The sequence below is a fragment of the Phalacrocorax aristotelis genome, unplaced genomic scaffold, assembly GCF_949628215.1.
Source record: "Phalacrocorax aristotelis unplaced genomic scaffold, bGulAri2.1 scaffold_46, whole genome shotgun sequence".
Lineage (NCBI taxonomy): Eukaryota > Metazoa > Chordata > Aves > Suliformes > Phalacrocoracidae > Phalacrocorax > Phalacrocorax aristotelis.
This window is the reverse complement of record NW_027441157.1, coordinates 444708-471537: the sequence shown is the minus strand read 5'-3', so window position 1 is coordinate 471537 and position 26830 is coordinate 444708.

Below are 26830 nucleotides of genomic sequence, written 5' to 3'. Positions count from 1 at the left end.
GTACTGGGTGGGAACTGGGATGTACTGGGAGGGAACTGGTATGTACTGGGAGGGAACTGGTATGTACTGGGAGGGAACTGGGATGTACTGGGATGTAGTGGGAGGGAACTGGGAGGGAACTGGGATGTACTGGGAGGGAACTGGTATGTACTGGGAGGGAACTGGGATGTACTGGGACATACTGGCAGGGAACTGGGATGTACTGGGAGGGGATTGGGACGGACTGGGAGGGAACTGGGATGTACTGGGCTGCACTGGTAGGGAATTGGGATGTACTGGGAGGAAACTGGAATGTCCCAGTTGACACCCACTTCCCTCCCAGTTTCCTCCCAGTATATCCCAGTTTCCTCCCAGTATATCCCAGTTTCCTCCCAGTACATCCCAGTAAATCCCAGTTTGCTCCCAGTACATCGCAGTACATTCCAGTTCCGTTCCTGTACATCCCAATACATCCCCGTTCCATGCCAGTACATCCCAGTTTCCTACCAGTTCATCCCCGTACATCCCAATTCCCTCCCGGTTCACTACCACTTCTTTCCCAGTGCCTCCCAATACATCCCAGTTCCGTCCCATTACATCCCAGTACATCCCAGTTCCCTCCCAGTACGTCCCAGTTCCCTCCCAGTACATCCCAGGTCCCTCCCAGTACTGGGAGGGAACTGGGATGTACTGGGAGGCACTACAATGTGCGGGGATGCCCTGGGATGTACTGTGGAGGAACTAGGATGTACAGGCTTGTACTGGGTTGTACCGGGTGGAACTGGCAGGGATTTGGGATGTACCAGGATCTACTGGGATGTACTGGGAGGTAACTGTTATGTACTGGGAAGGAACAGGGAGGTAACTGGGATGTACTGGTAGGGAACTGGGATGTACTGGGAGGGAACTGGGACGTACTGTGAGGACACTGGGATGTACTGGTATGTACTGGGAGGGAAGTGTGAAGTACTGGGATGTACTGGGAGTGAACTGGGAGGGAACTGGTATGTAGTAGGATGTACTGGGAGGGAACTGGGATGTACTGGGAGGGAACTGGTATGTACTGGGAGGGAACTGGGATGTACTGGGATGTAGTGGGAGGGAACTGGGATGTACTGGGATGTACTGGGAGCGAACTGGTATGTACTGGGAGGGAACTGGGATGTACTGGGACATACTGGCAGGGAACTGGGATGTACTGGGAGGGGATTGGGACGGACTGGGAGGGAACTGGGATGTACTGGGCTGCACTGGTAGGGAACTGGGATGTACTGGGAGGAAACTGGAATGTCCCAGTTGACACCCACTTCCCTCCCAGTTTCCTCCCAGTATATCCCTGTTTCCTCCCAGTATATCCCAGTTTCCTCCCAGTACATCCCAGTAAATCCCAGTTTGCTCCCAGTACATCGCAGTACATTCCAGTTCTGTTCCTGTACATCCCAATACATCCCCGTTCCATGCCAGTACATCCCAGTTTCCTACCAGTTCATCCCCGTACATCCCAATTCCCTCCCGGTTCACTACCACTTCTTTCCCAGTGCCTCCCAATACATCCCAGTTCCGTCCCATTACATCCCAGTACATCCCAGTTCCCTCCCAGTACGTCCCAGTTCCCTCCCAGTACATCCCAGGTCCCTCCCAGTACTGAGAGGGAACTGGGATGTACTGGGAGGCACTACAATGTGCGGGGATGCCCTGGGATGTACTGTGGAGGAACTAGGATGTACAGGCTTGTACTGGGTTGTACCGGGTGGAACTGGCAGGGATTTGAAATGTCCTAGGATCTACTAGGATGTACTGGGAGGTAACTGTTATGTACTGGGATGTGAACTGGGAGGGAACTGGGATGTACTGGGAGGGAACTGGGACGTACCGTGAGGACACTGGGATGTACTGGTATGTACTGGGAGGGAAGTGTTATGTACTGAGGGGAACTGGGACGTACTGGGATGTACTGGGAGGGAACTGTGAAGTACTGGGATGTACTGGGAGTGAACTGGGAGGGAACTGGTATGTAGTAGGATGTACTGGGTGGGAACTGGGATGTACCAGGATGTACTGGGATGTAGTGGGAGGGAACTGGTATGTACTGGGAGGGAACTGGGATGTACTGGGATGTAGTGGGAGGGAAATGGGATGTACTGGGATGTAGTGGGAGGGAACTGGTATGTACTGGGAGGGAACTGGGATGTACTGGGACATACTGGCAGGGAACTGGGATGTACTGGGAGGGGATTGGGACGGACTGGGAGGGAACTGGGATGTACTGGGCTGCACTGGTAGGGAACTGGGATGTACTGGGAGGAAACTGGAATGTCCCAGTTGACACCCACTTCCCTCCCAGTGCCTCCCAGTATATCCCAGTTTCCTCCCAGTACATCCCAGTAAATCCCAGTTTGCTCCCAGTACATCCCAGTACATCGCTGTACATTCCAGTTCCGTTCCTGTACATCCCAATACTTCCCCATTCCATGCCAGTACTATCCCAGTTCCCTACCAGTTCATCCCCGTACATCCCAATTCCCTCCCGGTTCACTACCACTTCTTTCCCAGTGCCTCCCAATACATCCCAGTTCCGTCCCATTACATCCCAGTACATCCCAGGTCCCTCCCAGTACATCCCAGTTCCCTTCCAGTACATCCCAGGTCCCTCCCAGTACTGGGAGGGAACTGGGATGTACTGGGAGGCACTACAATGTGCGGGGATGCCCTGGGATGTACTGTGGAGGAACTAGGATGTACAGGCTTGTACTGGGTTGTACCGGGTGGAACTGGCAGGGATTTGGGATGTACCAGGATCTACTGGGATGTACTGGGAGGTAACTGTTATGTACTGGGAAGGAACAGGGAGGGAACTGGGATGTACTGGTAGGGAACTGGGATGTACTGGGAGGGAACTGGGACGTACCGTGAGGACACTGGGATGTACTGGTATGTACTGGGAGGGAAGTGTTATGTACTGAGGGGAACTGGGACGTACTGGGATGTACTGGGAGGGAACTGTGAAGTACTGGGATGTACTGGGAGTGAACTGGGAGGGAACTGGTATGTAGTAGGATGTACTGGGTGGGAACTGGGATGTACTGGGAGGGAACTGGTATGTACTGGGAGGGAACTGGTATGTACTGGGAGGGAACTGGGATGTACTGGGATGTAGTGGGAGGGAACTGGGAGGGAACTGGGATGTACTGGGAGGGAACTGGTATGTACTGGGAGGGAACTGGGATGTACTGGGACATACTGGCAGGGAACTGGGATGTACTGGGAGGGGATTGGGACGGACTGGGAGGGAACTGGGATGTACTGGGCTGCACTGGTAGGGAATTGGGATGTACTGGGAGGAAACTGGAATGTCCCAGTTGACACCCACTTCCCTCCCAGTTTCCTCCCAGTATATCCCAGTTTCCTCCCAGTATATCCCAGTTTCCTCCCAGTACATCCCAGTAAATCCCAGTTTGCTCCCAGTACATCGCAGTACATTCCAGTTCCGTTCCTGTACATCCCAATACATCCCCGTTCCATGCCAGTACATCCCAGTTTCCTACCAGTTCATCCCCGTACATCCCAATTCCCTCCCGGTTCACTACCACTTCTTTCCCAGTGCCTCCCAATACATCCCAGTTCCGTCCCATTACATCCCAGTACATCCCAGTTCCCTCCCAGTACGTCCCAGTTCCCTCCCAGTACATCCCAGGTCCCTCCCAGTACTGGGAGGGAACTGGGATGTACTGGGAGGCACTACAATGTGCGGGGATGCCCTGGGATGTACTGTGGAGGAACTAGGATGTACAGGCTTGTACTGGGTTGTACCGGGTGGAACTGGCAGGGATTTGAAATGTCCTAGGATCTACTAGGATGTACTGGGAGGTAACTGTTATGTACTGGGAGTGAACTGGGAGGGAACTGGGATGTACTGGGAGGGAACTGGGACGTACCGTGAGGACACTGGGATGTACTGGTATGTACTGGGAGGGAAGTGTTATGTACTGAGGGGAACTGGGACGTACTGGGATGTACTGGGAGGGAACTGTGAAGTACTGGGATGTACTGGGAGTGAACTGGGAGGGAACTGGTATGTAGTAGGATGTACTGGGTGGGAACTGGGATGTACCAGGATGTACTGGGATGTACTGGGAGGGAACTGGTATGTACTGGGAGGGAACTGGGATGTACTGGGATGTAGTGGGAGGGAACTGGGAGGGAACTGGGATGTACTGGGAGGGAACTGGTATGTACTGGGAGGGAACTGGGATGTACTGGGACATACTGGCAGGGAACTGGGATGTACTGGGAGGGGATTGGGACGGACTGGGAGGGAACTGGGATGTACTGGGCTGCACTGGTAGGGAACTGGGATGTACTGGGAGGAAACTGGAATGTCCCAGTTGACACCCACTTCCCTCCCAATGCCTCCCAGTATATCCCAGTTTCCTCCCAGTACATCCCAGTAAATCCCAGTTTGCTCCCAGTACATCCCAGTACATCGCTGTACATTCCAGTTCCGTTCCTGTACATCCCAATACTTCCCCATTCCATGCCAGTACTATCCCAGTTCCCTACCAGTTCATCCCCGTACATCCCAATTCCCTCCCGGTTCACTACCACTTCTTTCCCAGTGCCTCCCAATACATCCCAGTTCCGTCCCATTACATCCCAGTACATCCCAGGTCCCTCCCAGTACATCCCAGTTCCCTCCCAGTACATCCCAGGTCCCTCCCAGTACTGGGAGGGAACTGGGATGTACTGGGAGGCACTACAATGTGCGGGGATGCCCTGGGATGTACTGTGGAGGAACTAGGATGTACAGGCTTGTACTGGGTTGTACCGGGTGGAACTGGCAGGGATTTGGGATGTACCAGGATCTACTGGGATGTACTGGGATGTACTGGGAGGTAACTGTTGTGTACTGGGAGTGAACTGGGAGAGAACTGGGATGTACTGGGAGGGAACTGGGATGTACTGTGAGGACACTGGGATGTACTGTTATGTACTGGGAGGGAAGTGTTATGTACTGAGGGGAACTGGGACGTACTGGGACGTGCTGGGAGGGAAGTATGAAGTATTGGGATGTACTTAGAGGGAACTGGGATGTACTGGGAGGGAACTGGGAGTGAACTGGGAGGGAACTGTGAAGTACTGGGATGTACTTAGAGGGAACTGGGATGTACTGGGAGGGAACTGGGATGTACTGGGTGGAAAGTGTTGGGAATTGGGATGTAGTGGGAGGGAACTGGGATGGACTGGGAGGGAACTGGGATGTAGTGGGACATACTGGGAGGGAACTGGGATGTACTGGGGTGTACTGGGAGGGAACTGTTATGTACCGAGGGGGAACTGGGATGTACTGGGAGTGAACTGTGAAGTACTGGGATGTACTTAGAGGGAAGTGGGAGGGAACTTGGATGTAGTGGGAGGGAGCTGGGGTTTACTTGGAGGAAAGTGGCATGTACTGGGATGTACTGGAATGGAACTGGGAGTGAACTGTGCGTGAACTGTGAGGGAACTGGGATGTACTGTGAGGGAACTGGGATGTACTGGGATGTACTGGGACGGACTGGGAGGGAACTGGGATGTACTGGGAGGGATCTGGGATGTACTGGGATGCACTGGTAGGGAACTGGGATGTACTGGGAGGAAACTGGAATGTCCCAGTTGACACCCACTTCCCTCCCAGTGCCTCCCAGTATATCCCAGTTTCCTCCCAGTACATCCCAGTAAATCCCAGCTCGCTCCCAGTACATCCCAGTACATCGCAGTACATTCCAGTTCCGTTCCTGTACATCCCAATACATCCCCGTTCCATGCCAGTACATCCCAGTTCCCAACCAGTTCATCCCCGTACATTCCAGTTCCCTCCCGGTTCACTACCACTTCTTTCCCAGTTCCGTCCCATTACATCCCAGTTCCGTCCCATTACATCCCAGTACATCCCAGGTCCCTCCCAGTACATCCCAGTTCCCTTCCAGTACATCCCAGGTCCCTCCCAGTACTGGGAGGGAACTGGGATGTACTGGGAGGCACTACAATGTGCGGGGATGCCCTGGGATGTACTGTGGAGGAACTAGGATGTACAGGCTTGTACTGGGTTGTACCGGGTGGAACTGGCAGGGATTTGGGATGTACCAGGATCTACTGGGATGTACTGGGAGGTAACTGTTATGTACTGGGAAGGAACAGGGAGGGAACTGGGATGTACTGGTAGGGAACTGGGATGTACTGGGAGGGAACTGGGACGTACTGTGAAGACACTGGGATGTACTGGTATGTACTGGGAGGGAAGTGTTATGTACTGAGGGGAACTGGGACGTACTGGGAGTGAACTGGGAGGGAACTGGTATGTAGTAGGATGTACTGGGAGTGAACTGGGAGGGAACTGGTATGTAGTAGGATGTACTGGGTGGGAACTGGGATGTACTGGGAGGGAACTGGTATGTACTGGGAGGGAACTGGGATGTACTGGGATGTAGTGGGAGGGAACTGGGAGGGAACTGGTATGTACTGGGAGGGAACTGGGATGTACTGGGACATACTGGCAGGGAACTGGGATGTACTGGGAGGGGATTGGGACGGACTGGGAGGGAACTGGGATGTACTGGGCTGCACTGGTAGGGAATTGGGATGTACTGGGAGGAAACTGGAATGTCCCAGTTGACACCCACTTCCCTCCCAGTTTCCTCCCAGTATATCCCAGTTTCCTCCCAGTATATCCCAGTTTCCTCCCAGTACATCCCAGTAAATCCCAGTTTGCTCCCAGTACATCGCAGTACATTCCAGTTCCGTTCCTGTACATCCCAATACATCCCCGTTCCATGCCAGTACATCCCAGTTTCCTACCAGTTCATCCCCGTACATCCCAATTCCCTCCCGGTTCACTACCACTTCTTTCCCAGTGCCTCCCAATACATCCCAGTTCCGTCCCATTACATCCCAGTACATCCCAGTTCCCTCCCAGTACGTCCCAGTTCCCTCCCAGTACATCCCAGGTCCCTCCCAGTACTGGGAGGGAACTGGGATGTACTGGGAGGCACTACAATGTGCGGGGATGCCCTGGGATGTACTGTGGAGGAACTAGGATGTACAGGCTTGTACTGGGTTGTACCGGGTGGAACTGGCAGGGATTTGAAATGTCCTAGGATCTACTAGGATGTACTGGGAGGTAACTGTTATGTACTGGGAGTGAACTGGGAGGGAACTGGGATGTACTGGGAGGGAACTGGGACGTACCGTGAGGACACTGGGATGTACTGGTATGTACTGGGAGGGAAGTGTTATGTACTGAGGGGAACTGGGACGTACTGGGATGTACTGGGAGGGAACTGTGAAGTACTGGGATGTACTGGGAGTGAACTGGGAGGGAACTGGTATGTAGTAGGATGTACTGGGTGGGAACTGGGATGTACCAGGATGTACTGGTATGTACTGGGAGGGAACTGGTATGTACTGGGAGGGAACTGGGATGTACTGGGATGTAGTGGGAGGGAACTGGGAGGGAACTGGGATGTACTGGGAGGGAACTGGTATGTACTGGGAGGGAACTGGGATGTACTGGGACATACTGGCAGGGAACTGGGATGTACTGGGAGGGGATTGGGACGGACTGGGAGGGAACTGGGATGTACTGGGCTGCACTGGTAGGGAACTGGGATGTACTGGGAGGAAACTGGAATGTCCCAGTTGACACCCACTTCCCTCCCAATGCCTCCCAGTATATCCCAGTTTCCTCCCAGTATATCCCAGTTCCCTCCCAGTACATCCCAGGTCCCTCCCAGTACTGGGAGGGAACTGGGATGTACTGGGAGGCACTACAATGTGCGGGGATGCCCTGGGATGTACTGTGGAGGAACTAGGATGTACAGGCTTGTACTGGGTTGTACCGGGTGGAACTGGCAGGGATTTGGGATGTACCAGGATCTACTGGGATGTACTGGGAGGTAACTGTTATGTACTGGGAAGGAACAGGGAGGTAACTGGGATGTACTGGTAGGGAACTGGGACGTACTGTGAGGACACTGGGATGTACTGGTATGTACTGGGAGGGAAGTGTGAAGTACTGGGATGTACTGGGAGTGAACTGGGAGGGAACTGGTATGTAGTAGGATGTACTGGGAGGGAACTGGGATGTACTGGGAGGGAACTGGGATGTACTGGGATGTAGTGGGAGGGAACTGGGATGTACTGGGATGTACTGGGAGCGAACTGGTATGTACTGGGAGGGAACTGGGATGTACTGGGACATACTGGCAGGGAACTGGGATGTACTGGGAGGGGATTGGGACGGACTGGGAGGGAACTGGGACGTACTGTGAAGACACTGGGATGTACTGGTATGTACTGGGAGGGAAGTGTTATGTACTGAGGGGAACTGGGACGTACTGGGATGTACTGGGAGGGAACTGTGAAGTACTGGGATGTACTGGGAGTGAACTGGGAGGGAACTGGTATGTAGTAGGATGTACTGGGTGGGAACTGGGATGTACCAGGATGTACTGGGAGGGAACTGGTATGTACTGGGAGGGAACTGGGATGTACTGGGATGTAGTGGGAGGGAACTGGGAGGGAACTGGGATGTACTGGGAGGGAACTGGTATGTACTGGGAGGGAACTGGGATGTACTGGGACATACTGGCAGGGAACTGGGATGTACTGGGAGGGGATTGGGACGGACTGGGAGGGAACTGGGATGTACTGGGCTGCACTGGTAGGGAACTGGGATGTACTGGGAGGAAACTGGAATGTCCCAGTTGACACCCACTTCCCTCCCAATGCCTCCCAGTATATCCCAGTTTCCTCCCAGTATATCCCAGTTTCCTCCCAGTACATCCCAGTAAATCCCAGCTTGCTGCCAGTACATGCCAATACATCGCTGTACATTCCAGTTCCGTTCCTGTACATCCCAATACATCCCCGTTCCATGCCAGTACATCCCAGTTTCCTACCAGTTCATCCCAGTACATCCCAATTCCCTCCCGGTTCACTACCACTTCTTTCCTAGTGCCTCCCAATACATCCCAGTTCCGTCCCATTACATCCCAGTACATCCCAGTTCCCTCCCAGTACGTCCCAGTTCCCTCCCAGTACATCCCAGGTCCCTCCCAGTACTGGGAGGGAACTGGGATGTACTGGGAGGCACTACAATGTGCGGGGATGCCCTGGGATGTACTGTGGAGGAACTAGGATGTACAGGCTTGTACTGGGTTGTACCGGGTGGAACTGGCAGGGATTTGGGATGTACCAGGATCTACTGGGATGTACTGGGATGTACTGGGAGGTAACTGTTGTGTACTGGGAGTGAACTGGGAGAGAACTGGGATGTACTGGGAGGGAACTGGGATGTACTGTGAGGACACTGGGATGTACTGTTATGTACTGGGAGGGAAGTGTTATGTACTGAGGGGAACTGGGACGTACTGGGACGTGCTGGGAGGGAAGTATGAAGTATTGGGATGTACTTAGAGGGAACTGGGATGTACTGGGAGGGAACTGGGAGTGAACTGGGAGGGAACTGTGAAGTACTGGGATGTACTTAGAGGGAACTGGGATGTACTGGGAGGGAACTGGGATGTACTGGGTGGAAAGTGTTGGGAATTGGGATGTAGTGGGAGGGAACTGGGATGGACTGGGAGGGAACTGGGATGTAGTGGGACATACTGGGAGGGAACTGGGATGTACTGGGGTGTACTGGGAGGGAACTGTTATGTACCGAGGGGGAACTGGGATGTACTGGGAGTGAACTGTGAAGTACTGGGATGTACTTAGAGGGAAGTGGGAGGGAACTTGGATGTAGTGGGAGGGAACTGGGATTTACTTGGAGGAAAGTGGCATGTACTGGGATGTACTGGAATGGAACTGGGAGTGAACTGTGTGTGAACTGTGAGGGAACTGGGATGTACTGTGAGGGAACTGGGATGTACTGGGATGTACTGGGACGGACTGGGAGGGAACTGGGATGTACTGGGAGGGATCTGGGATGTACTGGGATGCACTGGTAGGGAACTGGGATGTACTGGGAGGAAACTGGAATGTCCCAGTTGACACCCACTTCCCTCCCAGTGCCTCCCAGTATATCCCAGTTTCCTCCCAGTACATCCCAGTAAATCCCAGCTCGCTGCCAGTACATCCCAGTACATCGCAGTACATTCCAGTTCCGTTCCTGTACATCCCAATACATCCCCGTTCCATGCCAGTACATCCCAGTTCCCAACCAGTTCATCCCCGTACATTCCAGTTCCCTCCCGGTTCACTACCACTTCTTTCCCAGTTCCGTCCCATTACATCCCAGTTCCGTCCCATTACATCCCAGTACATCCCAGGTCCCTCCCAGTACATCCCAGTTCCCTTCCAGTACATCCCAGGTCCCTCCCAGTACTGGGAGGGAACTGGGATGTACTGGGAGGCACTACAATGTGCGGGGATGCCCTGGGATGTACTGTGGAGGAACTAGGATGTACAGGCTTGTACTGGGTTGTACCGGGTGGAACTGGCAGGGATTTGGGATGTACCAGGATCTACTGGGATGTACTGGGAGGTAACTGTTATGTACTGGGAAGGAACAGGGAGGGAACTGGGATGTACTGGTAGGGAACTGGGATGTACTGGGAGGGAACTGGGACGTACTGTGAAGACACTGGGATGTACTGGTATGTACTGGGAGGGAAGTGTTATGTACTGAGGGGAACTGGGACGTACTGGGAGTGAACTGGGAGGGAACTGGTATGTAGTAGGATGTACTGGGAGTGAACTGGGAGGGAACTGGTATGTAGTAGGATGTACTGGGTGGGAACTGGGATGTACTGGGAGGGAACTGGTATGTACTGGGAGGGAACTGGGATGTACTGGGATGTAGTGGGAGGGAACTGGGAGGGAACTGGTATGTACTGGGAGGGAACTGGGATGTACTGGGACATACTGGCAGGGAACTGGGATGTACTGGGAGGGGATTGGGACGGACTGGGAGGGAACTGGGATGTACTGGGCTGCACTGGTAGGGAATTGGGATGTACTGGGAGGAAACTGGAATGTCCCAGTTGACACCCACTTCCCTCCCAGTTTCCTCCCAGTATATCCCAGTTTCCTCCCAGTATATCCCAGTTTCCTCCCAGTACATCCCAGTAAATCCCAGTTTGCTCCCAGTACATCGCAGTACATTCCAGTTCCGTTCCTGTACATCCCAATACATCCCCGTTCCATGCCAGTACATCCCAGTTTCCTACCAGTTCATCCCCGTACATCCCAATTCCCTCCCGGTTCACTACCACTTCTTTCCCAGTGCCTCCCAATACATCCCAGTTCCGTCCCATTACATCCCAGTACATCCCAGTTCCCTCCCAGTACGTCCCAGTTCCCTCCCAGTACATCCCAGGTCCCTCCCAGTACTGGGAGGGAACTGGGATGTACTGGGAGGCACTACAATGTGCGGGGATGCCCTGGGATGTACTGTGGAGGAACTAGGATGTACAGGCTTGTACTGGGTTGTACCGGGTGGAACTGGCAGGGATTTGAAATGTCCTAGGATCTACTAGGATGTACTGGGAGGTAACTGTTATGTACTGGGAGTGAACTGGGAGGGAACTGGGATGTACTGGGAGGGAACTGGGACGTACCGTGAGGACACTGGGATGTACTGGTATGTACTGGGAGGGAAGTGTTATGTACTGAGGGGAACTGGGACGTACTGGGATGTACTGGGAGGGAACTGTGAAGTACTGGGATGTACTGGGAGTGAACTGGGAGGGAACTGGTATGTAGTAGGATGTACTGGGTGGGAACTGGGATGTACCAGGATGTACTGGTATGTACTGGGAGGGAACTGGTATGTACTGGGAGGGAACTGGGATGTACTGGGATGTAGTGGGAGGGAACTGGGAGGGAACTGGGATGTACTGGGAGGGAACTGGTATGTACTGGGAGGGAACTGGGATGTACTGGGACATACTGGCAGGGAACTGGGATGTACTGGGAGGGGATTGGGACGGACTGGGAGGGAACTGGGATGTACTGGGCTGCACTGGTAGGGAACTGGGATGTACTGGGAGGAAACTGGAATGTCCCAGTTGACACCCACTTCCCTCCCAATGCCTCCCAGTATATCCCAGTTTCCTCCCAGTATATCCCAGTTCCCTCCCAGTACATCCCAGGTCCCTCCCAGTACTGGGAGGGAACTGGGATGTACTGGGAGGCACTACAATGTGCGGGGATGCCCTGGGATGTACTGTGGAGGAACTAGGATGTACAGGCTTGTACTGGGTTGTACCGGGTGGAACTGGCAGGGATTTGGGATGTACCAGGATCTACTGGGATGTACTGGGAGGTAACTGTTATGTACTGGGAGTGAACTGGGAGAGAACTGGGATGTACTGGTAGGGAACTGGGATGTACTGGGAGGGAACTGGGACGTACTGTGAGGACACTGGGATGTACTGGTATGTACTGGGAGGGAAGTGTTATGTACTGAGGGGAACTGGGACGTACTGGGATGTACTGGGAGGGAACTGTGAAGTGCTGGGATGTACTGGGAGTGAACTGGGAGGGAACTGGTATGTAGTAGGATGTACTGGGTGGGAACTGGGATGTACCAGGATGTACTGGGAGGGAACTGGTATGTACTGGGAGGGAACTGGGATGTACTGGGATGTAGTGGGAGGGAACTGGGAGGGAACTGGGATGTACTGGGAGCGAACTGGTATGTACTGGGAGGGAACTGGGATGTACTGGGACATACTGGCAGGGAACTGGGATGTACTGGGAGGGGATTGGGACGGACTGGGAGGGAACTGGGATGTACTGGGCTGCACTGGTAGGGAACTGGGATGTACTGGGAGGAAACTGGAATGTCCCAGTTGACACCCACTTCCCTCCCAATGCCTCCCAGTATATCCCAGTTTCCTCCCAGTATATCCCAGTTTCCTCCCAGTACATCCCAGTAAATCCCAGTTCGCTCCCAGTACATCCCAGTACATCGCAGTACATTCCAGTTCTGTTCCTGTACATCCCAATACATCCCCGTTCCATGCCAGTACATCCCAGTTTCCTACCAGTTCATCCCCGTACATCCCAATTCCCTCCCGGTTCACTACCACTTCTTTCCCAGTGCCTCCCAATACATCCCAGTTCCGTCCCATTACATCCCAGTACATCCCAGTTCCCTCCCAGTACGTCCCAGTTTCCTCCCAGTACTGGGAGGGAGCTGGGATGTACTGGGAGGCACTACAATGTGCGGGGATGCCCTGGGATGTACTGTGGAGGAACTAGGATGTACAGGCTTGTACTGGGTTGTACCGGGTGGAACTGGCAGGGATTTGGGATGTACCAGGATCTACTGGGATGTACTGGGAGGTAACTGTTATGTACTGGGAGTGAACTGGGAGAGAACTGGGATGTACTGGTAGGGAACTGGGATGTACTGGGAGGGAACTGGGACGTACTGTGAGGACACTGGGATGTACTGGTATGTACTGGGAGGGAAGTGTTATGTACTGAGGGGAACTGGGACGTACTGGGATGTACTGGGAGGGAACTGTGAAGTGCTGGGATGTACTGGGAGTGAACTGGGAGGGAACTGGTATGTAGTAGGATGTACTGGGTGGGAACTGGGATGTACCAGGATGTACTGGGAGGGAACTGGTATGTACTGGGAGGGAACTGGGATGTACTGGGATGTAGTGGGAGGGAACTGGGAGGGAACTGGGATGTACTGGGAGCGAACTGGTATGTACTGGGAGGGAACTGGGATGTACTGGGACATACTGGCAGGGAACTGGGATGTACTGGGAGGGGATTGGGACGGACTGGGAGGGAACTGGGATGTACTGGGCTGCACTGGTAGGGAACTGGGATGTACTGGGAGGAAACTGGAATGTCCCAGTTGACACCCACTTCCCTCCCAATGCCTCCCAGTATATCCCAGTTTCCTCCCAGTATATCCCAGTTTCCTCCCAGTACATCCCAGTAAATCCCAGTTCGCTCCCAGTACATCCCAGTACATCGCAGTACATTCCAGTTCCGTTCCTGTACATCCCAATACATCCCCGTTCCATGCCAGTACATCCCAGTTTCCTACCAGTTCATCCCCGTACATCCCAATTCCCTCCCGGTTCACTACCACTTCTTTCCCAGTGCCTCCCAATACATCCCAGTTCCGTCCCATTACATCCCAGTACATCCCAGTTCCCTCCCAGTACGTCCCAGTTCCCTCCCAGTACTGGGAGGGAGCTGGGATGTACTGGGAGGCACTACAATGTGCGGGGATGTCCTGGGATGTACCGTGGAGGAACTAGGATGTACAGGCTTGTACTGGGTTGTACCGGGTGGAACTGGCAGGGATTTGGGATGTACCAGGATCTACTGGGATGTACTGGGAGGTAACTGTTATGTACTGGGAGTGAACTGGGAGGGAACTGGGATGTACTGGGAGGGAACTGGGACTTACTGTGAGGACACTGGGATGTACTGGTATGTACTGGGAGGGAAGTGTTATGTACTGAGGGGAACTGGGACGTACTGGGATGTACTGGGAGGGAACTGTGAAGTACTGGGATGCACTGGGAGTGAACTGGGAGGGAACTGGTATGTAGTAGGATGTACTGGGTGGGAACTGGGATGTACCGGGAGGGAACTGGGATGTAGTGGGAGGGAACTGGTATGTACTGGGAGGGAACTGGGATGTACTGGGATGTAGTGGGAGGGAACTGGGAGGGAACTGGGATGTACTGGGAGCGAACTGGTATGTACTGGGAGGGAACTGGGATGTACTGGGACATACTGGCAGGGAACTGGGATGTACTGGGAGGGGATTGGGACGGACTGGGAGGGAACTGGGATGTACTGGGCTGCACTGGTAGGGAATTGGGATGTACTGGGAGGAAACTGGAATGTCCCAGTTGACACCCACTTCCCTCCCAGTTTCCTCCCAGTATATCCCAGTTTCCTCCCAGTATATCCCAGTTTCCTCCCAGTACATCCCAGTAAATCCCAGCTTGCTGCCAGTACACGCCAATACATCGCTGTACATTCCAGTTCTGTTCCTGTACATCCCAATACATCCCCGTTCCATGCCAGTACATCCCAGTTTCCTACCAGTTCATCCCAGTACATCCCAATTCCCTCCCGGTTCACTACCACTTCTTTCCCAGTGCCTCCCAATACATCCCAGTTCCGTCCCATTACATCCCAGTACATCCCAGTTCCCTCCCAGTACGTCCCAGTTCCCTCCCAGTACATCCCAGGTCCCTCCCAGTACTGGGAGGGAACTGGGATGTACTGGGAGGCACTACAATGTGCGGGGATGCCCTGGGATGTACTGTGGAGGAACTAGGATGTACAGGCTTGTACCGGGTTGTACCGGGTGGAACTGGCAGGGATTTGGGATGTACCAGGATCTACTGGGATGTACTGGGATGTACTGGGAGGTAACTGTTGTGTACTGGGAGTGAACTGGGAGAGAACTGGGATGTACTGGGAGGGAACTGGGATGTACTGTGAGGACACTGGGATGTACTGTTATGTACTGGGAGGGAAGTGTTATGTACTGAGGGGAACTGGGACGTACTGGGACGTGCTGGGAGGGAAGTATGAAGTATTGGGATGTACTTAGAGGGAACTGGGATGTACTGGGAGGGAACTGGGAGTGAACTGGGAGGGAACTGTGAAGTACTGGGATGTACTTAGAGGGAACTGGGATGTACTGGGAGGGAACTGGGATGTACTGGGTGGAAAGTGTTGGGAATTGGGATGTAGTGGGAGGGAACTGGGATGGACTGGGAGGGAACTGGGATGTAGTGGGACATACTGGGAGGGAACTGGGATGTACTGGGGTGTACTGGGAGGGAACTGTTATGTACCGAGGGGGAACTGGGATGTACTGGGAGTGAACTGTGAAGTACTGGGATGTACTTAGAGGGAAGTGGGAGGGAACTTGGATGTAGTGGGAGGGAACTGGGATTTACTTGGAGGAAAGTGGCATGTACTGGGATGTACTGGAATGGAACTGGGAGTGAACTGTGTGTGAACTGTGAGGGAACTGGGATGTACTGTGAGGGAACTGGGATGTACTGGGATGTACTGGGACGGACTGGGAGGGAACTGGGATGTACTGGGAGGGATCTGGGATGTACTGGGATGCACTGGTAGGGAACTGGGATGTACTGGGAGGAAACTGGAATGTCCCAGTTGACACCCACTTCCCTCCCAGTGCCTCCCAGTATATCCCAGTTTCCTCCCAGTACATCCCAGTAAATCCCAGCTCGCTGCCAGTACATCCCAGTACATCGCAGTACATTCCAGTTCCGTTCCTGTACATCCCAATACATCCCCGTTCCATGCCAGTACATCCCAGTTCCCAACCAGTTCATCCCCGTACATTCCAGTTCCCTCCCGGTTCACTACCACTTCTTTCCCAGTTCCGTCCCATTACATCCCAGTTCCGTCCCATTACATCCCAGTACATCCCAGGTCCCTCCCAGTACATCCCAGTTCCCTTCCAGTACATCCCAGGTCCCTCCCAGTACTGGGAGGGAACTGGGATGTACTGGGAGGCACTACAATGTGCGGGGATGCCCTGGGATGTACTGTGGAGGAACTAGGATGTACAGGCTTGTACTGGGTTGTACCGGGTGGAACTGGCAGGGATTTGGGATGTACCAGGATCTACTGGGATGTACTGGGAGGTAACTGTTATGTACTGGGAAGGAACAGGGAGGGAACTGGGATGTAATGGTAGGGAACTGGGATGTACTGTGAGGGAACTGGGACGTACTGTGAGGACACTGGGATGTACTGGTATGTACTGGGAGGGAAGTGTTATGTACTGAGGGGAACTGGGGCGTACTGGGATGTACTGGGAGGGAACTGTGAAGTACTGGGATGTACTGGGAGTGAACTGGGAGGGAACTGGTATGTAGTAGGATGTACTGGGTGGGAAGTGGGATGTACTGGGAGGGAACTGGTATGTACTGAGAGGGAACTGGTATGTACTGGGAGGGAACTGGGATGTACTGGGATGTAGTGGGAGGGAATTGGGAGGGAACTGGGATGTACTGGGAGGGAACTGGTATGTACTGGGAGGGAACTGGGATGTACTGGGACATACTGGCAGGGAACTGGGATGTACTGGGAGGGGATTGGGACGGACTGGGAGGGAACTGGGATGTACTGGGCTGCACTGGTAGGGAACTGGGATGTACTGGGAGGAAACTGGAATGTCCCAGTTGACACCCACTTCCCTCCCAGTTTCCTCCCAGTATATCCCTGTTTCCTCCCAGTATATCCCAGTTTCCTCCCAGTACATCCCAGTAAATCCCAGTTTGCTCCCAGTACATCGCAGTACATTCCAGTTCTGTTCCTGTACATCCCAATACATCCCCGTTCCATGCCAGTACATCCCAGTTTCCTACCAGTTCATCCCCGTACATCCCAATTCCCTCCCGGTTCACTACCACTTCTTTCCCAGTGCCTCCCAATACATCCCAGTTCCGTCCCATTACATCCCAGTACATCCCAGTTCCCTCCCAGTACGTCCCAGTTCCCTCCCAGTACATCCCAGGTCCCTCCCAGTACTGAGAGGGAACTGGGATGTACTGGGAGGCACTACAATGTGCGGGGATGCCCTGGGATGTACTGTGGAGGAACTAGGATGTACAGGCTTGTACTGGGTTGTACCGGGTGGAACTGGCAGGGATTTGAAATGTCCTAGGATCTACTAGGATGTACTGGGAGGTAACTGTTATGTACTGGGATGTGAACTGGGAGGGAACTGGGACGTACCGTGAGGACACTGGGATGTACTGGTATGTACTGGGAGGGAAGTGTTATGTACTGAGGGGAACTGGGACGTACTGGGATGTACTGGGAGGGAACTGTGAAGTACTGGGATGTACTGGGAGTGAACTGGGAGGGAACTGGTATGTAGTAGGATGTACTGGGTGGGAACTGGGATGTACCAGGATGTACTGGGATGTAGTGGGAGGGAACTGGTATGTACTGGGAGGGAACTGGGATGTACTGGGATGTAGTGGGAGGGAAATGGGATGTACTGGGATGTAGTGGGAGGGAACTGGTATGTACTGGGAGGGAACTGGGATGTACTGGGACATACTGGCAGGGAACTGGGATGTACTGGGAGGGGATTGGGACGGACTGGGAGGGAACTGGGATGTACTGGGCTGCACTGGTAGGGAACTGGGATGTACTGGGAGGAAACTGGAATGTCCCAGTTGACACCCACTTCCCTCCCAGTGCCTCCCAGTATATCCCAGTTTCCTCCCAGTACATCCCAGTAAATCCCAGTTTGCTCCCAGTACATCCCAGTACATCGCTGTACATTCCAGTTCCATTCCTGTACATCCCAATACTTCCCCATTCCATGCCAGTACTATCCCAGTTCCCTACCAGTTCATCCCCGTACATCCCAATTCCCTCCCGGTTCACTACCACTTCTTTCCCAGTGCCTCCCAATACATCCCAGTTCCGTCCCATTACATCCCAGTACATCCCAGGTCCCTCCCAGTACATCCCAGTTCCCTTCCAGTACATCCCAGGTCCCTCCCAGTACTGGGAGGGAACTGGGATGTACTGGGAGGCACTACAATGTGCGGGGATGCCCTGGGATGTACTGTGGAGGAACTAGGATGTACAGGCTTGTACTGGGTTGTACCGGGTGGAACTGGCAGGGATTTGGGATGTACCAGGATCTACTGGGATGTACTGGGAGGTAACTGTTATGTACTGGGAAGGAACAGGGAGGGAACTGGGATGTACTGGTAGGGAACTGGGATGTACTGGGAGGGAACTGGGACGTACCGTGAGGACACTGGGATGTACTGGTATGTACTGGGAGGGAAGTGTTATGTACTGAGGGGAACTGGGACGTACTGGGATGTACTGGGAGGGAACTGTGAAGTACTGGGATGTACTGGGAGTGAACTGGGAGGGAACTGGTATGTACTGGGAGGGAACTGGGATGTACTGGGATGTACTGGGAGGGAACTGGTATGTACTGGGAGGGAACTGGTATGTACTGGGAGGGAACTGGGATGTACTGGGATGTAGTGGGAGGGAACTGGGAGGGAACTGGGATGTACTGGGAGGGAACTGGTATGTACTGGGAGGGAACTGGGATGTACTGGGACATACTGGCAGGGAACTGGGATGTACTGGGAGGGGATTGGGACGGACTGGGAGGGAACTGGGATGTACTGGGCTGCACTGGTAGGGAATTGGGATGTACTGGGAGGAAACTGGAATGTCCCAGTTGACACCCACTTCCCTCCCAGTTTCCTCCCAGTATATCCCAGTTTCCTCCCAGTATATCCCAGTTTCCTCCCAGTACATCCCAGTAAATCCCAGTTTGCTCCCAGTACATCGCAGTACATTCCAGTTCCGTTCCTGTACATCCCAATACATCCCCGTTCCATGCCAGTACATCCCAGTTTCCTACCAGTTCATCCCCGTACATCCCAATTCCCTCCCGGTTCACTACCACTTCTTTCCCAGTGCCTCCCAATACATCCCAGTTCCGTCCCATTACATCCCAGTACATCCCAGTTCCCTCCCAGTACGTCCCAGTTCCCTCCCAGTACATCCCAGGTCCCTCCCAGTACTGGGAGGGAACTGGGATGTACTGGGAGGCACTACAATGTGCGGGGATGCCCTGGGATGTACTGTGGAGGAACTAGGATGTACAGGCTTGTACTGGGTTGTACCGGGTGGAACTGGCAGGGATTTGAAATGTCCTAGGATCTACTAGGATGTACTGGGAGGTAACTGTTATGTACTGGGAGTGAACTGGGAGGGAACTGGGATGTACTGGGAGGGAACTGGGACGTACCGTGAGGACACTGGGATGTACTGGTATGTACTGGGAGGGAAGTGTTATGTACTGAGGGGAACTGGGACGTACTGGGATGTACTGGGAGGGAACTGTGAAGTACTGGGATGTACTGGGAGTGAACTGGGAGGGAACTGGTATGTAGTAGGATGTACTGGGTGGGAACTGGGATGTACCAGGATGTACTGGGATGTACTGGGAGGGAACTGGTATGTACTGGGAGGGAACTGGGATGTACTGGGATGTAGTGGGAGGGAACTGGGAGGGAACTGGGATGTACTGGGAGGGAACTGGTATGTACTGGGAGGGAACTGGGATGTACTGGGACATACTGGCAGGGAACTGGGATGTACTGGGAGGGGATTGGGACGGACTGGGAGGGAACTGGGATGTACTGGGCTGCACTGGTAGGGAACTGGGATGTACTGGGAGGAAACTGGAATGTCCCAGTTGACACCCACTTCCCTCCCAATGCCTCCCAGTATATCCCAGTTTCCTCCCAGTACATCCCAGTAAATCCCAGTTTGCTCCCAGTACATCCCAGTACATCGCTGTACATTCCAGTTCCGTTCCTGTACATCCCAATACTTCCCCATTCCATGCCAGTACTATCCCAGTTCCCTACCAGTTCATCCCCGTACATCCCAATTCCCTCCCGGTTCACTACCACTTCTTTCCCAGTGCCTCCCAATACATCCCAGTTCCGTCCCATTACATCCCAGTACATCCCAGGTCCCTCCCAGTACATCCCAGTTCCCTCCCAGTACATCCCAGGTCCCTCCCAGTACTGGGAGGGAACTGGGATGTACTGGGAGGCACTACAATGTGCGGGGATGCCCTGGGATGTACTGTGGAGGAACTAGGATGTACAGGCTTGTACTGGGTTGTACCGGGTGGAACTGGCAGGGATTTGGGATGTACCAGGATCTACTGGGATGTACTGGGAGGTAACTGTTATGTACTGGGAAGGAACAGGGAGGTAACTGGGATGTACTGGTAGGGAACTGGGATGTACTGGGAGGGAACTGGGACGTACTGTGAGGACACTGGGATGTACTGGTATGTACTGGGAGGGAAGTGTGAAGTACTGGGATGTACTGGGAGTGAACTGGGAGGGAACTGGTATGTAGTAGGATGTACTGGGAGGGAACTGGGATGTACTGGGAGGGAACTGGTATGTACTGGGAGGGAACTGGGATGTACTGGGATGTAGTGGGAGGGAACTGGGATGTACTGGGATGTACTGGGAGCGAACTGGTATGTACTGGGAGGGAACTGGGATGTACTGGGACATACTGGCAGGGAACTGGGATGTACTGGGAGGGGATTGGGACGGACTGGGAGGGAACTGGGATGTACTGGGCTGCACTGGTAGGGAACTGGGATGTACTGGGAGGAAACTGGAATGTCCCAGTTGACACCCACTTCCCTCCCAATGCCTCCCAGTATATCCCAGTTTCCTCCCAGTACATCCCAGTAAATCCCAGTTCGCTCCCAGTACATCCCAGTACATCGCAGTACATTCCAGTTCCGTTCCTGTACATCCCAATACATCCACGTTCCATGCCAGTACATCCCAGTTACCTACCAGTTCATCCCCGTACATCCCAATTCCCTCCCGGTTCACTACCACTTCTTTCCCAGTGCCTCCCAATACATCCCAGTTCCGTCCCATTACATCCCAGTACATCCCAGTTCCCTCCCAGTACGTCCCAGTTCCCTCCCAGTACTGGGAGGGAGCTGGGATGTACTGGGAGGCACTACAATGTGCGGGGATGTCCTGGGATGTACCGTGGAGGAACTAGGATGTACAGGCTTGTACTGGGTTGTACCGGGTGGAACTGGCAGGGATTTGGGATGTACCAGGATCTACTGGGATGTACTGGGAGGTAACTGTTATGTACTGGGAGTGAACTGGTAGGGAACTGGGATGTACTGGGAGGAAACTGGGACTTACTGTGAGGACACTGGGATGTACTGGTATGTACTGGGAGGGAAGTGTTATGTACTGAGGGGAACTGGGACGTACTGGGATGTACTGGGAGGGAACTGTGAAGTACTGGGATGTACTGGGAGTGAACTGGGAGGGAACTGGTATGTAGTAGGATGTACTGGGTGGGAACTGGGATGTACCGGGAGGGAACTGGGATGTACTGGGAGGGAACTGGGATGTACTGGGATGTAGTGGGAGGGAACTGGGAGGGAACTGGGATGTACTGGGAGCGAACTGGTATGTACTGGGAGGGAACTGGGATGTACTGGGACATACTGGCAGGGAACTGGGATGTACTGGGAGGGGATTGGGACGGACTGGTAGGGAACTGGGATGTACTGGGCTGCACTGGTAGGGAACTGGGATGTACTGGGAGGAAACTGGAATGTCCCAGTTGACACCCACTTCCCTCCCAATGCCTCCCAGTATATCCCAGTTTCCTCCCAGTACATCCCAGTAAATCCCAGTTTGCTCCCAGTACATCCCAGTACATCGCTGTACATTCCAGTTCCGTTCCTGTACATCCCAATACTTCCCCATTCCATGCCAGTACTATCCCAGTTCCCTACCAGTTCATCCCCGTACATCCCAATTCCCTCCCGGTTCACTACCACTTCTTTCCCAGTGCCTCCCAATACATCCCAGTTCCGTCCCATTACATCCCAGTACATCCCAGGTCCCTCCCAGTACATCCCAGTTCCCTTCCAGTACATCCCAGGTCCCTCCCAGTACTGGGAGGGAACTGGGATGTACTGGGAGGCACTACAATGTGCGGGGATGCCCTGGGATGTACTGTGGAGGAACTAGGATGTACAGGCTTGTACTGGGTTGTACCGGGTGGAACTGGCAGGGATTTGGGATGTACCAGGATCTACTGGGATGTACTGGGAGGTAACTGTTATGTACTGGGAAGGAACAGGGAGGGAACTGGGATGTACTGGTAGGGAACTGGGATGTACTGGGAGGGAACTGGGACGTACCGTGAGGACACTGGGATGTACTGGTATGTACTGGGAGGGAAGTGTTATGTACTGAGGGGAACTGGGACGTACTGGGATGTACTGGGAGGGAACTGTGAAGTACTGGGATGTACTGGGAGTGAACTGGGAGGGAACTGGTATGTAGTAGGATGTACTGGGTGGGAACTGGGATGTACTGGGAGGGAACTGGTATGTACTGGGAGGGAACTGGTATGTACTGGGAGGGAACTGGGATGTACTGGGATGTAGTGGGAGGGAACTGGGAGGGAACTGGGATGTACTGGGAGGGAACTGGTATGTACTGGGAGGGAACTGGGATGTACTGGGACATACTGGCAGGGAACTGGGATGTACTGGGAGGGGATTGGGACGGACTGGGAGGGAACTGGGATGTACTGGGCTGCACTGGTAGGGAATTGGGATGTACTGGGAGGAAACTGGAATGTCCCAGTTGACACCCACTTCCCTCCCAGTTTCCTCCCAGTATATCCCAGTTTCCTCCCAGTATATCCCAGTTTCCTCCCAGTACATCCCAGTAAATCCCAGTTTGCTCCCAGTACATCGCAGTACATTCCAGTTCCGTTCCTGTACATCCCAATACATCCCCGTTCCATGCCAGTACATCCCAGTTTCCTACCAGTTCATCCCCGTACATCCCAATTCCCTCCCGGTTCACTACCACTTCTTTCCCAGTGCCTCCCAATACATCCCAGTTCCGTCCCATTACATCCCAGTACATCCCAGTTCCCTCCCAGTACGTCCCAGTTCCCTCCCAGTACATCCCAGGTCCCTCCCAGTACTGAGAGGGAACTGGGATGTACTGGGAGGCACTACAATGTGCGGGGATGCCCTGGGATGTACTGTGGAGGAACTAGGATGTACAGGCTTGTACTGGGTTGTACCGGGTGGAACTGGCAGGGATTTGAAATGTCCTAGGATCTACTAGGATGTACTGGGAGGTAACTGTTATGTACTGGGAGTGAACTGGGAGGGAACTGGGATGTACTGGGAGGGAACTGGGACGTACCGTGAGGACACTGGGATGTACTGGTATGTACTGGGAGGGAAGTGTTATGTACTGAGGGGAACTGGGACGTACTGGGATGTACTGGGAGGGAACTGTGAAGTACTGGGATGTACTGGGAGTGAACTGGGAGGGAACTGGTATGTAGTAGGATGTACTGGGTGGGAACTGGGATGTACCAGGATGTACTGGGATGTACTGGGAGGGAACTGGTATGTACTGGGAGGGAACTGGGATGTACTGGGATGTAGTGGGAGGGAACTGGGAGGGAACTGGGATGTACTGGGAGGGAACTGGTATGTACTGGGAGGGAACTGGGATGTACTGGGACATACTGGCAGGGAACTGGGATGTACTGGGAGGGGATTGGGACGGACTGGGAGGGAACTGGGATGTACTGGGCTGCACTGGTAGGGAACTGGGATGTACTGGGAGGAAACTGGAATGTCCCAGTTGACACCCACTTCCCTCCCAATGCCTCCCAGTATATCCCAGTTTCCTCCCAGTACATCCCAGTAAATCCCAGTTTGCTCCCAGTACATCCCAGTACATCGCTGTACATTCCAGTTCCGTTCCTGTACATCCCAATACTTCCCCATTCCATGCCAGTACTATCCCAGTTCCCTACCAGTTCATCCCCGTACATCCCAATTCCCTCCCGGTTCACTACCACTTCTTTCCCAGTGCCTCCCAATACATCCCAGTTCCGTCCCATTACATCCCAGTACATCCCAGGTCCCTCCCAGTACATCCCAGTTCCCTCCCAGTACATCCCAGGTCCCTCCCAGTACTGGGAGGGAACTGGGATGTACTGGGAGGCACTACAATGTGCGGGGATGCCCTGGGATGTACTGTGGAGGAACTAGGATGTACAGGCTTGTACTGGGTTGTACCGGGTGGAACTGGCAGGGATTTGGGATGTACCAGGATCTACTGGGATGTACTGGGAGGTAACTGTTATGTACTGGGAAGGAACAGGGAGGTAACTGGGATGTACTGGTAGGGAACTGGGATGTACTGGGAGGGAACTGGGACGTACTGTGAGGACACTGGGATGTACTGGTATGTACTGGGAGGGAAGTGTGAAGTACTGGGATGTACTGGGAGTGAACTGGGAGGGAACTGGTATGTAGTAGGATGTACTGGGAGGGAACTGGGATGTACTGGGAGGGAACTGGTATGTACTGGGAGGGAACTGGGATGTACTGGGATGTAGTGGGAGGGAACTGGGAGGGAACTGGGATGTACTGGGAGCGAACTGGTATGTACTGGGAGGGAACTGGGATGTACTGGGACATACTGGCAGGGAACTGGGATGTACTGGGAGGGGATTGGGACGGACTGGGAGGGAACTGGGATGTACTGGGCTGCACTGGTAGGGAACTGGGATGTACTGGGAGGAAACTGGAATGTCCCAGTTGACACCCACTTCCCTCCCAATGCCTCCCAGTATATCCCAGTTTCCTCCCAGTACATCCCAGTAAATCCCAGTTCGCTCCCAGTACATCCCAGTACATCGCAGTACATTCCAGTTCCGTTCCTGTACATCCCAATACATCCCCGTTCCATGCCAGTACATCCCAGTTACCTACCAGTTCATCCCCGTACATCCCAATTCCCTCCCGGTTCACTACCACTTCTTTCCCAGTGCCTCCCAATACATCCCAGTTCCGTCCCATTACATCCCAGTACATCCCAGTTCCCTCCCAGTACGTCCCAGTTCCCTCCCAGTACTGGGAGGGAGCTGGGATGTACTGGGAGGCACTACAATGTGCGGGGATGTCCTGGGATGTACCGTGGAGGAACTAGGATGTACAGGCTTGTACTGGGTTGTACCGGGTGGAACTGGCAGGGATTTGGGATGTACCAGGATCTACTGGGATGTACTGGGAGGTAACTGTTATGTACTGGGAGTGAACTGGGAGAGAACTGGGATGTACTGGTAGGGAACTGGGATGTACTGGGAGGGAACTGGGACGTACTGTGAGGACACTGGGATGTACTGGTATGTACTGGGAGGGAAGTGTTATGTACTGAGGGGAACTGGGACGTACTGGGATGTACTGGGAGGGAACTGTGAAGTGCTGGGATGTACTGGGAGTGAACTGGGAGGGAACTGGTATGTAGTAGGATGTACTGGGTGGGAACTGGGATGTACCGGGAGGGAACTGGGATGTACTGGGAGGGAACTGGGATGTACTGGGATGTAGTGGGAGGGAACTGGGAGGGAACTGGGATGTACTGGGAGCGAACTGGTATGTACTGGGAGGGAACTGGGATGTACTGGGACATACTGGCAGGGAACTGGGATGTACTGGGAGGGGATTGGGACGGACTGGTAGGGAACTGGGATGTACTGGGCTGCACTGGTAGGGAACTGGGATGTACTGGGAGGAAACTGGAATGTCCCAGTTGACACCCACTTCCCTCCCAATGCCTCCCAGTATATCCCAGTTTCCTCCCAGTATATCCCAGTTTCCTCCCAGTACATCCCAGTAAATCCCAGCTCGCTGCCAGTACATGCCAATACATCGCTGTACATTCCAGTTCTGTTCCTGTACATCCCAATACATCCCCGTTCCATGCCAGTACATCCCAGTTTCCTACCAGTTCATCCCCGTACATCCCAATTCCCTCCCGGTTCACTACCACTTCTTTCCCAGTGCCTCCCAATACATCCCAGTTCCGTCCCATTACATCCCAGTACATCCCAGTTCCCTCCCAGTACGTCCCAGTTCCCTCCCAGTACATCCCAGGTCCCTCCCAGTACTGGGAGGGACCTGGGATGTACTGGGAGGCACTACAATGTGCGGGGATGCCCTGGGATGTACTGTGGAGGAACTAGGAAGTACAGGCTTGTACTGGGTTGTACCGGGTGGAACTGGCAGGGATTTGGGATGTACCAGGATCTACTGGGATGTACTGGGAGGTAACTGTTATGTACTGGGAGTGAACTGGGAGAGAACTGGGATGTACTGGTAGGGAACTGGGATGTACTGGGAGGGAACTGGGACGTACTGTGAGGACACTGGGAT